At 44.9% G+C, this 14,104-nt stretch overlaps 1 long non-coding RNA gene across 1 annotated transcript; it reads left to right on the top strand.

The window, feature by feature from the left end:
* Positions 1-1,447: 1,447 nt before the first annotated feature.
* Positions 1,448-13,833, top strand: LOC116439967. Its single transcript, XR_004238354.1, has 3 exons — positions 1,448-2,709; positions 3,462-3,632; positions 13,728-13,833. It is a non-coding gene; the product is annotated as an uncharacterized LOC116439967 (long non-coding RNA).
* The last annotated feature ends 271 nt before the right edge of the window (positions 13,834-14,104 follow it).

Raw genomic sequence — 14,104 nt, forward strand, 5'->3', positions numbered from 1 at the left:
GAGCCAAAACAGTTGTTTTCGGCGGGAACAGGAACGGACCCTTCTGTTTGCTGTTATTTATTTATGTATTATTGTGGCTATGGTTTTAATTATATGTGGGAATATTAGGCCAAGATGCTGCAACCGTAGCTTCCCTTTAACACACTTTTCTTATTTGTTTAGTACTCGCGCTACAAGGCAAGAACAGGCACCATGAGGAAAATGTTTTCAATATTCTGTTTAAGATCTTACAACAGGGAATCCCGGAATTACAGAAAAACCTGCAGGCCTGCTCCGTGGAGGTGCCCGGCAGGACCAGGGAGATTTTGTGCTCCTCGGCAGGTTTCAGGGTGCGCGGAGGGGAGGAATTGCGGGAGGGAGAGGTGCTCGGAGTAATTTTTACCTAGCAAAGCGGCGTTTTGAAAGCCTCCTTGCTGTTCAGCAGCACAGACACTAGGATGCTTCTTAATTTTGAGCAGGGTTAAGGTAGACTTAATCTCTGCTCCTTCCGGTAACCTACTGCCTACTCCTCCCCTGAGGCTTGAGAGGGGGGCTTTGCTGCAAGTCCTTTTTCTTCCATCCCCTATTTATGGGTTTTGTTGGTTTTGTTGTTTTTTTTTTTTTTTTCCGTGGAGGAGAGTACTCGGTGGCGTTTGCATTGCCCATAATCTCCTCCTGCTCCTTCGCGAGTCTTTCCCCACGTCATCGGAGTGATGGGTGAGGCGGAGGGAGCGGGACATACCTGCCCACATTTATTTATCTTTGGTACTCATATCGAAAAAAAGATTACTCTAGAGAAGGAAAAGAAAAAAAAAAAAAGGAAATAAAAATAAAAGCGAAGGATCATTCGCTTTAGGAAACAGATAAAATAACTTCTCTTCTCATCCTTCCAAAAAATCCCCGATCCAAGTGGCTCCGAAGAGCTGAGCGAAGCAAGCGACGAGCCCGCACTGCGCTCTGGGCTGTTTTAGCGCAGCGAAGGGAAGCAGAACCAGCCCTTGCCAAGCGGGGCCACGGCAAGTCCCCCGCGACCTCAGGCTCGCTCGCCGGGCCAAGGACTCTGTGGCCGCTTGCCGTCGTGGCCCGACGTACGCCCAAGAGCAAAGAGGAGAGGCAGGGGCTTTCCCCGCTGAAGAGCCCTCCCGTGCCGCAGGTATCGCTGCTGCCGTTCCGGGGCCCTCGCCATCCACACTGTCCGCACCTGCCCAAGCGCTCTCCGACCCTCGCTCCCGTGGCCGCGGCCGCTTTCCTCTCTCTACCTGCGCTCTCGCTGCGCGCACCGTGGGGGCGCAGCGCCGGAACGGGCAGCAGCGGGGCGTGGGGGCTTTCCCGTCTGGGACAAACGACACCCGCTAAGGCTGACGGCTGTGGCCACCAAGCCTCCTCCCCAACCTCCCACCCCTCCCCTCCCCCCCCCCAAAAAAAAATAAAAGAATGGGAGACGAGTTTCTCGTTTCCAGCTCTTAAATGAAGTTTTGGGACTTGGCAAAGACAGCGCAGGTATCCACGGATGGCCCGTTCCGCCCGCGGAGGCTGCCGGAGTCTCACGGAGGTGTTTGCTAGCGTGGTTCCCCCCGCGGGGTTTCCCCTCCATCCGCGCCCCCCAGCTCAGAGGGCAACGTCGCTGCGATCCCTGACGGGACGTGCGTCGTAGTTGCCTGGGGCAGCGGCCCACCCGGCCTCACACCCCCGTGAGTCCCTCCCCTGCCCTCCCGTCGGGGGTCGGCCCCTGCATTCCTCTCTCCGCTTTCTGCACAGCAGCCGCGCGGGTGCCCGGAGGTATTTGGGGTGTCTACAGCAGGTGGACTGTTGGTCCCGGAGAGGGGTCCAGATCCTGCCCCCTGAGCCTTTCCTTTAATGGATTTGTAACAAACTGGCGCAACAGCCCCACGTCTCTCCGTGTCAAGGTTCTTCATGCCTACAGAGACCGCAGGGGTGCCACTTAGCGACTGCCCCGCCCTGGTCGGAGGGTCCGATGCTCAGCGGCCAACACATGCCGTCTGCTTCCCGAGCAGTAGGAACCTAACCCTTCTCGGCGGGGTTTTAACAAAAACGGGTAGTTGCGTGTAATTAAAAAGGATCGACGTTTCACCGAGGCCAGGGGAACACGGGTTCAGGAGGTGCTCTCGCAGCTGAGGGGGTTTTCACTGGCAAGTCCTTTGGGGTGTGTGCTAGGGGTGCTCCCGCCCGCCTGAAAGGTCCCTGTTTCCGCAGCGTTAGGGGGTAGGAACGTAAGAGTCAGAGACAGCTTTTGCCCCAAAACCCGATGAACGCAGTTTTGCAACGCGACGAGGAGCTTAATTTTTTTTTTTTTGGCCGGTTTGTCCCCCCCTGGGGAAGCACTGAAAGAGGCTCCCCTCGAAAGAATACAAAGGGGTTGTGCGTCCTGGCGCTTCCAGGCTTCGATCCCCCAGCCCGACGACATGCAGTCCCGCAGGCACGGGAAGAGCTCCCCCAGAGCGCCTAGGCTCTACAGCGGGACCGCCCGAACTCCTCCCGCTTCTCCCGCGGCGGTAACAGCGGGATGCCTCCGCCCCACTCGGGCCGTGCATCCTGCTGCCCTGAATTTCACTGCCGGGCGAAACGCTGGACTCCCGCCCGCGGGGCCACCGAGTGATGGGTCCCTGAGTCCGCTCCGGTGCACCGGAGGGTTTCGGGTCGCGTTTCCCCGTGCCCGTCATCTTGGCACTTCGGCATTTCGTGGCGACCTTTAAACGTCCTCCGCACTAGGTATGCAAGGCGCTCTCGGGTTTTTGGGGAGGCTGCCCCTCCTCCGGGGCGACTTAGGCAACGAGGGGCGAAGTCCTCGTGGAACGCCCCAGCGTCAGCTCTCGGGAGGCACACGCGGGGCACACGCACACGCTGTGCCCTCACTTCGTGAAATGTGCCTGCCGGGCTCCGGAGCCTCCGAGCAACCTCCCACAGTTAATCCCGGCCCCTCGCTCCCTCCAGCTCTTGCAGCAGGAGAGACATGAACAAACAGGGCTGAGGCTCCCCCCCTGTTCCTGGCATTCCCCGGGGCCCCCTCCGCAGTACCCGCGGTGCTGGGAGCTCCTGGGGGCGCCTGGCTCTCCCGGCACCGCCGGGCGGGGTCCCGTACGCGCCTTCGGAAGAAGCAGCGGGCAAGAAGTCTCCAGGAGGTTCGGGGCGGGCTCTGCGGGGCCGGCGCGGTGTCCCCCGGCTCGGGGTGTGTGTGGGCGGCGTTTGCACACACCACGCCGAGAAGCGGCGCGGATGTGGCAGTGGTGGCGGCTGTCGGGGCTCAGCCCCGCTCCCAGGCACCGGCAGGTTGAGAGGCCGTGCCGGTGCCTGGAGTTTCCAGGACTAGGGAAACTAGACCATTGATAGCATCCCTATGAAGCAGCGGGAGAAGAGAAGAACCAGCCTTCGTTACAGTATTTCTTGTTTTGTTGGGATACATCCACATTCACGAGCCCTTTCACACTAATGCCCTTTATCTTACGGTTTCAATGCTTTCTAAGGGCACCCATGCGGGAGCATCCCACACGGTGTATGGGCTCCTCCACCGCCAGCTCAGCAGACACTGTGGCAGCCCAGCTTGCTGGCCCTACCTGCCCTCAAACACCCATGGAAACCCACACCTGCTTGGAGACACGAATAAGATTGAAAAAAGATGCTCCACAGCACAAAAGGTAATCCAAAATGTAATGGTACCTGGCACTGGAACAGTTACATGAGAAAAACCCCCCCATTTCCTTTGTCTATACAGTGGCAATGTTTTCTTTCCAGCAAAGAGAATAACAAGCAGAAGGCACACATGGAGGTGCAAAAAACCAGCTTCAAGGTCAGGTTCTTGCTTCCCAAGCAAAACCAACCAACCACCACTACCAGCAAAAAGAAATCTCATATGTTTTATTTGCCTTCCATGGACTTGTATATTTAGCACATCTTTTATTGTCCCACTGTGCTTCCAGAAAGTTGTTATACCTTAGCCTGAAATCACAGGCTATGGCATGAGCTTTTGGCATCTCCCTCCTGCTACAGCTGTGAAAGGAGATTTAGCCTCCAGCAGCATTCATTCATCCCACTACTCACGCCAGATATTAACTGACTAAATCGGCTGTCAGGATGGTTCGTCGTGCAGCCAAAATGATCAGCTCCCATGTGCAGCACACCAGAAATACTACCACCTAAGCCAGAAGGACACTAACATACAAAACTCCCCCAGCCAATGGTTGGGTTTTAATAAGCAGTGATTACATCATGTACAGCTCATACCAGTCTTGCTGTTATCAGAGAACAGCAGAAGCTATGTGAGAGAATGTAGCAGCAAAAGTTCTTGGGTTAGCCCAAGTAAGGGGTCTGACCATTGAAATGAATGGGTATGTTAATCCTTCATCTTAATTTCTGCAGGAGATGAAGCAATAAGAAATCATGTAGAGATGTTTGTCTTTGAAATATGTTCCTTTAATACTCTCCAATAATAATCCCTAAATGCATGACTTCTTACGCTCATGGGGTTTAAGTGGATTTTAAATAATTCCTAGACCTTGCACAGTCCTTTCATAGATAAATACCTTTTATCCTCTGTACCTGTGTGTATTTTGCTAAGCAAGTACCATGGTGGGGTGTATCAGAAATATCCAGACGGGCAATGCCATCATCTGTGGTACTATCAGGAGTGGCTGGAGAGATAATTGAGGTGTCAAGAGGCTGCAGTGGGGATTGAGTAGCAAGAACTTATGAACTTTAAGAGCAAACAGACCATTTTAATTCAATATTCTAGAATGGGAAAGACAAATAGAAACACCCCATCAGAACTGTTTTCAAAGAATGTTTTCTATGAAATCTCAATGGTGTTATGGGCATATCCCATTTGCTTGAGAATATTTACTTTTCTGTTGGTTATTTGAGAGTCTTTGATGTTTACTCAGCTGACCCATCCTGATTTCCTGCCCTTTGCTGCCCGTAGGCACCTTTTGTCACTGCATGCCTACATGCTTTATATTCAGTTTCCATACGGATCAGAGTTGTCTCTTGGGCAAGCCAGACAAAATGAAACCTCCAGGTTTATTTCAGCTGATTTGAACTGCCGCCAAGGCAAGAGCCACACTGTCTCAGGGACTGAGTTTTAAAAATCTAGCAAAGAACAGAACACTCAATTACTATTTATTTCCAGAAGGTATTTCTGCGTCTTCCTATGGTTGAATTTTATGAAGACTCACCCCATCAAATTCTAGCCCCAAGCTGTGGTTTGGTTTTACACATGTCAGTGAGGCAGTTTTCCTTCAACAAAAAAAAAGGCCCCCAATGGTTTTAAATCTAGCATGATTGAATGTTTGATTGTGATCATTGTGAAAGGGACATGGAGTTAAACAAATAAGAAGAAAATCAACTTTTTTTTTCTTTTGGGGATAGATCTTAGTGAAATGGAAACGTTTCTATAAAACAATGACATTGGTACTCTATTTTAGAAATCTGTATAAAATACTGAATTTTATAAAACTCTGTGCAAAACTATTATTTGAGACATATTCTAATTCCTAGTATGCCAAAGAAAACTGGATTTTAGGCTTCTGCATCTATAGAATTAACAGATTAGCAAACAAAACAATATTCAACCAGTTCCTCCACGTAGATGCCCAAACCATACTTCATACCCCGAGAAGTGGTCTTGCTTGCTAGTTTTGTGAGCAGTCTTCAGTGAAGAAGCCAGGTACCAGCAGGGGATGAAGAGTGACCATCTTTCTCTCCCCAGGAGGTGATTTCATCAGGTCAGGATTAAGGAAAATAGCAGGGCAGGTTGGAGTATCTTGCAGGACTGTCAATCCGACATCTTCCAAGAACAGTACATTCCTACAAAACTATAAATAAGAAAAAAAATGTGTGCTAACAGCAGCATATGAGCAGAAAATCTATCATGAGCCTCTAGAAAAAGAAATCATCTGTCTATTTGGGAAAAATGAAAAGCATATGTTTGAAGCTGTTATCATATAAACACATGCCTAGAACATGAGCTTTTCCAGCATGCAAATAAATTGACTAGTCACTCAACATAGTTTCTATACACTGAAATTTAAAGTAATTAGAGGAGAGTTGCTGGGCTCCATTCAGAAATAATTTATTTTAATAACACTCATGATGTTTTCTGTATTTTCAGAGGTATTAGGTTTCAGATTGCTACAGCTAATATAATAGAAAATTCTGTAGTTATTATTGACTGCAACTGCCAACATACAATTTGAGAATTAAAGTCCAATGTGGGAAACTGGTGATGGATATTGAAAGCAGTTTGTGCTCATACTCCACCTTATAACCAACGGTCAGAACGAGTTGGTTTTTGAGGAGATAGAAGGGGATGTGCAAGTTGGTTTCAGAGAAAACCAAATGTTTACAGACATAGCACTGTGTCTGCAATCAGTGGGTTGGTCTGTGAGTTCGGGCTGGTTTGGTCTGACAGGAACAGATAACTGGAATTTAAAGTTTATGACAATGGATATGATAGTATGTGATGATATTCAATATATCCTCCTGCATTAGCATGGTTGCCCATTTCTCAATAGGGTCAGAATGTTCTCATTAGTATATTGGCCTGCATGATCCAAAAGGGCTTTCCCTGTGGGCTGAAATGAAGTGCTGCTGTGGGGAGAAGGAGCATAGGGGTAACTAAGTCCCAGCCCTCTCTGCCTGGGGCCCTTCAGTGCTGTGCCAAGCTCAGGCTGGTGAGCTCTGAAGCACACCCCTGTCCCAGTGCCAGGCAGGGGTTTGGCCCTTCCACACAAAACAGCTTGGTGCTCTCTTTGCAGGTCAACATCCCTGTGATCTGTCTTTCTTTTCTTTTCTTTTCTGTAGAGATAGAGTCTCAGGCTTAGGACTCAAATTGTAGGGGACTCTAAAGAACTCTTGATGCAAGGGGAACCTGCCTGTTCCCATCACAGATGGTATCACCTGGTCATGGGGCTTAAAATGGACCCAAACATCTGTGTTGCCAGTGACACTGTGACTAGATCCTTTAGACTTTGATTTAATTTTACCATTTGTAAATTTGAAATTGTAATTGGAAAAACATTAAACTTTTTCTTGACAAGGAGATGGGGGCAGTGCCTGGCTGTGTCCTGCTGGTAGCCAGAGCTCAGTCCCTTCCCTGCCCACTTTCCAGGGACCTCTTGGGTGACCTGGTTTGGGTATCCCCTGACTAGCAGGATATAATGAGCACTACTCATCTGTCAACATTTCACTGTTCTGATCCCACATAAATTGCTGTGCTGTGACAGTTGATGGGAAAATTGTGAAGCTTTAGAAACAGAGTCAGGGCTCCCAAGCATGTAGTGCCATGAGCCTGTTTTGTTGTGTGGGGCTTCTCTCTGGAAACCCAAAACCACCTATACCGGAGAGGCACTCAGTCATCTCCCAGGAAGTGATCCGTCACTTAAAAGATGGAGATCCCCTCTAATGAAATAATAGAGCCTTTCTCCTCTGACATCCGCAGATTATCCCTGTGAAGGCACTGGACCCATGGAGTTGGGTTAAATCTCCCCCTTTCAATGACAGTTAACCTCAAAGGTGTAAATTCTTTGGGAATATGTTTGAGCACTTTTGTCTTCCAACATTTCTAAGGATTTTCAGTATTTCCTTCCTGTTATCTTAATTTTGATGGTCTTTAAGATAAACAAAGATAAACAAAATCCATTGTAATTTATAGAAATTTATTTTAAAATCAATGAAATGCTATGATGCTACAGCAGCAGCTATAGCTATGCTCAGGGGTATGAGCAGAGAGCAAAAGCAGCGTCAGGTTCACCGATTGCCTTTCTTGCTGCGCTTTAAGGGGTAAGCACTGCAGATAACCCAGACGCCCAACTCATGCAGAACAACTGTCAACCTTTGGTACAACTGACAGATAATACAATCCTCCTGATTTATTGCAGCGATATCTTCTCCCTCTACCACTTTGAGGTTGAAGGAGAGACTGCAATATGAAGTCTGGGGCCTCATGGCTGTATGACACTTCCCATAGGACATGAAATGATGAACAGGACAGCAGCTTACCTGCTTTATTGATGAAATATTCCGGTTTTAAGGTCTGTAGTCTCAAGCCTACAGTCTCCATATTCCACACGGTTTTGGGAACATTGATGAGAAACCACACATTTCTGGGAATCGTAAGGCAATGAACACATAACCTGGCTCACACCTGAAATCTGACATATTGTATATACTTAGCTTGTTCATGTGCAGTTTATACAGTAAACACATCAGAAAATGATTACTGGAATCTATTATACTTAAGGCTGCCAAATATTTTCAATTTAATCATCTCCTTTCCTGTTTTCATGTGATCAGTTTTCCCAAAAAAATATTCTGTGGCTTTGAATTTCCTCTCTGTGGCTTTTGCCCCTAAATGATTTTCCTAAGTCTTTTTTTTGCAATGTTCTTTCATCCACTTTTGAAGTGGCGATGGTTAAAAAAAAAAAGAAAACAGAAAAAAAACGGTTTCCACATAGACTAAACCTCCCAAACTATGAGAGTCACAGCAAAGTTAACATGGACATAACCTGCATTGAAGATCAGTGTCCTCCAGTCAGGTTTTGATTAATTTTCCACTAATTTTGACTTTTTTGTAGTAGGAACCTTTCATTTTGGGAGAGAAATTTAAGGGATTTGATTGGAAAGGCAGATACTTCAACACAGGTTGCCATCAGTCTGAAGCCTCCAGATATATTATGCTCATTAAGTGTCCCATTCCTCTGTCTGCATTTTTGTTTCTAAGAAGCAGGGCCTGTACCCTCTTTAGGATGAATAACTTGGAAAGAAAGAATTTACAAGCTCCACAAGTTTATTGGTTCCAGATTTCTTTCCTTTCTTTTTTTTCTCTCCACACATAATTTGAGACGCCTTCTCCTTAAAAGTTTAGATTAATACGTTGAAAACATTAATACATCATAAAGGTCAAAAGATTAAGCATTCAAGAATCAGCCAGCCTCTAGAATTATTGCAGCGAGATTTACATGATCTATATCCATCTCAAAAGACAGTATGAAGGACAGTTACAAACTTGCTCCAGCATTTCAATCTGTTTTCTGAGCTGTCTGTAAGTTCATATCCTGCTTAATTCTTTGCTGAAACATAAACTAGAGAGAAAAGAGTTTACCACATTACCAGAATTTGACATGAAACTCCTCTGATCTTGGCAGGCAAGACGTGCATAACGTTGAATAAACAGAGCATTGTCACTGCAACACTGGTATTTTTCAGGTATGCTCTCAGCCGTCTAGAGACTGAGCTCAGAAAAAAAGTCTATTACTTTTCACAGTGGCATAAGTAATTTCAGGAAAATAAATAGACTGCTCCTTATATAGCAAATTAAATGAATTATTGTTTAGGGGGAAAAAAACCCAAACAAAACTTAACAAACCAGTAGTGATGTTACCTTATAACCATGGCTATTAGGTACGTATATCCAGATTAGTTCTGTTAATCTGAAACTACGTACCAGTTATACAGACCAAGACAAACTAGGAGGGACTTTGCCATCTCTTTCAATTTAGAGGGATGGCTACTCTGCCTTCTCAGTTTAGGGACTTCAGGACAGCAACATCGGGCCAGTTGTGAGGAATTAATAAATTTTCCATATTGCACTGCAACTGAGGATTCGAGCTGCAATGTTGCTGTTTTAAAGTGCAATTAAACTCCATGTTCTCTCTAATCCTTATTTTCTAAGAAAGTGATGGTCAGGACTGATAAATTCTCAGTACGACTGTGAGTAAACCCTAAAACTAAACTTAACTTTGTTTTGGGATGAATCTGAAATTAAAATTGCTCCATGTTTTCCTCACCCATAAACAGGACTAAATCCTGACTCCCAATCTGCCTGAGAAATCTCTGATGGAGAGCAGCAGCAGCAGCAGGAGCCAGAAGCAGACCAGCTGCTAAAAATCAGGAAGGCTGAAGAGTATTTTTTTCCATGACAGACACCACCTGGCAGTTGTCATGGGTAGCAATATGAGAGATAGGTACTGGGATGTGATGGTAAAAATCTGCCTTTCCCTCTAAAGAAATAGCCTGAACTGCTATTTTACAGCTAAGGGAAAAGCTGTTTACTTTTTCCAAACACACCATGGAAGTTGATGTTACTGAACAAACTTGTCTCGGATCATCTGTAGGCACATCAGCCTAGGAAACTCACTTTAACCAACTCTGAGTATAAAAAACAGCTTTTTGTCCTCTGTAGCACCTTTTGCTAGAAAGCCCTGTTTTGAACAATGAGATTCCAGTACAGCTTTTCAATAGTTTGTGTATTTTTCCACTCCACAGCTGCAGTGCTAAGATATTATTTCACTGCAGCTTTTCGTTATTTCTAATGTCATCATTTGGATCTTCCAAGAACCGTCTAACACTTTTCCCATATCTATTAGGAAAGCAAATGCAGACCGGGGAACATGGCAGCATTTGGGTATATTTTCCCAGATATTCACATGAATAAGGACTGAGAAAGAGGCATATATCTCTTCCTTAACTCTGCTTATACCTGAATGAAATTACATTTCCTGTTTGACTGTATATTTTATTTCTTAATCACTTTTCCTCCTTCTCAACAATTACAAAAGGATAAAGAAAAGGTGGAATTGCTTATGGGAAGTAAAAGCAGTGTAGCCTCTGTAGAAAAAAGACACATCTTCATATATAGCAGGTTTTAAAGAAAAGTTAATTTAATGAAATAATTTACAAAATAATAAATGAAACATAATGCAGCTTGGACTATATTATTGTTAGAGAGGTCAACTATTCTCCCTTACAAATTTTATCAACATCTTTATGGTACCTTAAAAGTGTTGAAACACTTACATTCCACCTACAAAACCTACTGAAAGAGGTAGTGAGGGGAAGCAAAGAAAAAAAAAAGAGGTGAATAAAGAAAATCCATCCCTTGGGGCAATTTCTAAGGAGGCAAGAGCTTCTTTCCTGCCAAGAACCAGTGTCTTCAAGGATCATGCGGCACTCGGTGCCAAATGTTTTATGGCACCACACTCCAGCTGGCAATGGGTTTTGGACTGCAGCATTGGCAGTGGGAGCAGGGCGAGCGGACTGCTGTGTTTCTGAATGTAGCATAATTCTGACAACCCTGGTGTGATCCAGAAAGGCACCTTATTACTTCCTGAGTAGGTTTCACAAGCAGATTAGTTGCCTGGTCACATGGGGTGAAATCTTTAAAATTAAACACTTATATTCAAAAGACAATCTACCCAGTGCCCAATATTGGGCAGGGAGCCCCTCACAGCTGCGTAAGAAATGCTGTGCTTTAGCTCTCACCCCTCGTTAGGCTTCAGCAGCCTGATTTGCCCTGGACTGGGAGTTTGAATTTGTTTTCAGAGACAGTCTGACTGATAAGGGAGAAGTTTTAAGTGAGGTGGGCTGAGAGCTGTTGAAGGGTTGAGAGGTACAGCACAACTTTTCCTGGGGAGCCTTGTAAGTGGAGAGTGGCTGAGTGGGGGCCACATCCTCTACCCCTGGATTGCGGCAGAGACAGGAATGCAAGAGTTATGAGGCCAGGAGGAAGGCAGGAAAGAAGAAACATCAAATAAAAACCTAGGGGGTAGGGAAGCCAGCCAGAAGAGAGAAGACACCTAGCCAAATACATAAATAATCCTGGGAAGCCAGAGTAGAACTCAGGAATTCCCCAGTGCCTGCAAGCCTGTGGTAAGGAGCTGAGACTGGATCTTCTGAGGCAAAGGACAGCCTACAGACACGCCCTGCAAAAGACAGCCTCCAGCCACCCTGACCACCTTGCACAGGGATCCAGACGAAGAATAATTATTTACTGAAATCACGTATTTGTGCCATTTTTATCCCCAGTGCAATAGCACAGTAAATAATTCCAGTTTGCTTTATTACATGGCCTACCTGACAAGCAGAGGCAAACATATTTGAAGAAGCAGAGCCAAGAAAGTGTATTTAGTCTCCATACTGAGAATATCCCAGGCTCAGCAAACCTGCTGTCTTCAGTTTAACATGGTGTTAAATACAGAACCTACTCACATAAGAACCTGGTGTATTAACATCTGAATAGCTGTAAACTGTAGGTTGCATAGTTCTCAAAAAGTCTTTTCATAGACACTGTGAAATTTTTGGTAGGAGGGGAATGCTAACCTAACACAAAATAATTCTGGAAATGGGGGCAGGTTTATTCCTTCTTGTTTTTAAAGTAATGTGGATAAACGCCAATATTTCATATTTACCTCTCATAGATGGGTACACCTAAACAAAATTATTTCCGGAAAGTTTGAAAACTCAACAGCTTGTAACTCCAAAGAGTCAGTGGCTGTGGTCTTCACACCTTAGCCAGGTGTATACTGAAAGACAACTAAATGTTACTTTTGAAATGTATTTCCTGATATGCCAAGTTTCCTATCTCTTTCTGTAATGACATTTTGTCACAAAACCCAAAGAATGTCCACCTAAGGAAAAATGCTAAATGGCATGCAATGAACAAATTTATCTGCTGCAAGGGGGTGATATATGTCTGAATATCAGTCCCAAAAAAGAAGTGGAGGCAAAAACATTAAAATGACAAGCCAATGCCCTGTCATTGAAAGGAAACTACTTTCTCACTGACTGTGACAGAGTTTGCAAAACCTATTAAGACATCAGATGTGTAAAGAACTAAGAAAAACACATTGTAAGTGTATTTTATGGAACAAAGATCTTATTGCTATGATGTCTTTAAAAATTGTAGTACTCGGAAAACAAGAAATGTTGTAGATGCATTAACTTACACCCTTAAATTTTGAAAAAATTTCAGGGACTTAAGCAGACTACAAAAAGTCTGTAAAACAACAGCAATAGAAGTATTGGAAAAATAAAAAGAAAGCTGTAATTTTTCACAATAATCTACTGTTTCATGTGGGACACACTCTGAAGTTAATGGGATTTAAGGTGGATTTACAGAAGGATGTGGCCCAAATTAGATCTACAGGGGCACCTAAAGGAGAAAAAGGCCATTTGTAAAGGAGTCAGGCTTGAGACACACCCATGTAAAACAGTGCATAGTATGTTTTTAAGTTGATGTTTACTGAACAGTAACAGCATTAAAGTCATGATCTAGTCCTGTGAGATGTCACAAAGAGATGAGGCCCTTCACTCATTTTCCTCCTGAGTCTGAGAGCTCAGTGATTCGGAGAAGCTCTCAGCACTCTGCAGGGCTGCGCCCCAGGCACACACCCTGCTGCGGGGCACGTAACACAGCACTGCCCCGTAGACCTGAGGCCCTCCTCAATGCAGTCCTCAGGAGACACAGCCATTCCCCATGCAGGACAGATCTGTGGCAACCTGCTCTTTCTCAATGCAGATGAAGAACAACAATTCCCTCTTCGGCACAAGATACAATTTTCAAGGATTGGTGGGTCAGTCAAATCTCAACCAACACCCCTTGGGTTATTCACAGACACTTTCCAATAAAGAAGTATTCTATCAAATGTTATCCTTTTAACTCCCAGCCCTTTATTCCATAGAACAGGATGAAAAAACTGCTTGCAATTTTTGTAAAGAGAAAAGAAAAAGAATATTTTTCACTGTCTTGAGACTCAAAGATTGCTGCATTGTCTTGATCAAAAATCCCATGAAATTTCTTTTGAGGAGACTTCAAGAAAGCAGATCTTTGAATGGAATAGATCAGGAAGCTGTATGGAATAAAAGATGGTGATAGCATGGGCTACAGCTTTGCTACATCAGATGTAATAACTTATTATTGACATTTGGTCTTTGAAAACATATTTTCTTCTCCACTGCAGGCTAGAAGAGTGGACTACAAACAACGTTTAATCAAAACTGGAGACACAACACTATTCCTTAAGTAAAGCAAATAAGAAGAGCTGAGGTAATAAAATATCCAGGTTTAGAGAAAAGTGTGAACTCAATATTCTTTAAAATATGTCAAATTGATCTGTCAATTTCTCAGATAAAAGCCCTCAAGCCATCAGAATCCATACAAAATTTAGGATTTAGGAACTGAAGCTAGGAGGGATGCGATCTTTGGCCCTTGAGAGGGTTTGGTTCCCAGGTTATGAGCACAGTGGTTTCAGACATAATGAAATGTGTATATCACACCAGTAGGTGAATTTTGAAGAACAGAGTGAAAAAAAAAGGTGGAAAAGAAAACAGACATCAA

The sequence above is a fragment of the Corvus moneduloides genome, chromosome 2, assembly GCF_009650955.1.
Source record: "Corvus moneduloides isolate bCorMon1 chromosome 2, bCorMon1.pri, whole genome shotgun sequence".
Taxonomy (NCBI): domain Eukaryota; kingdom Metazoa; phylum Chordata; class Aves; order Passeriformes; family Corvidae; genus Corvus; species Corvus moneduloides.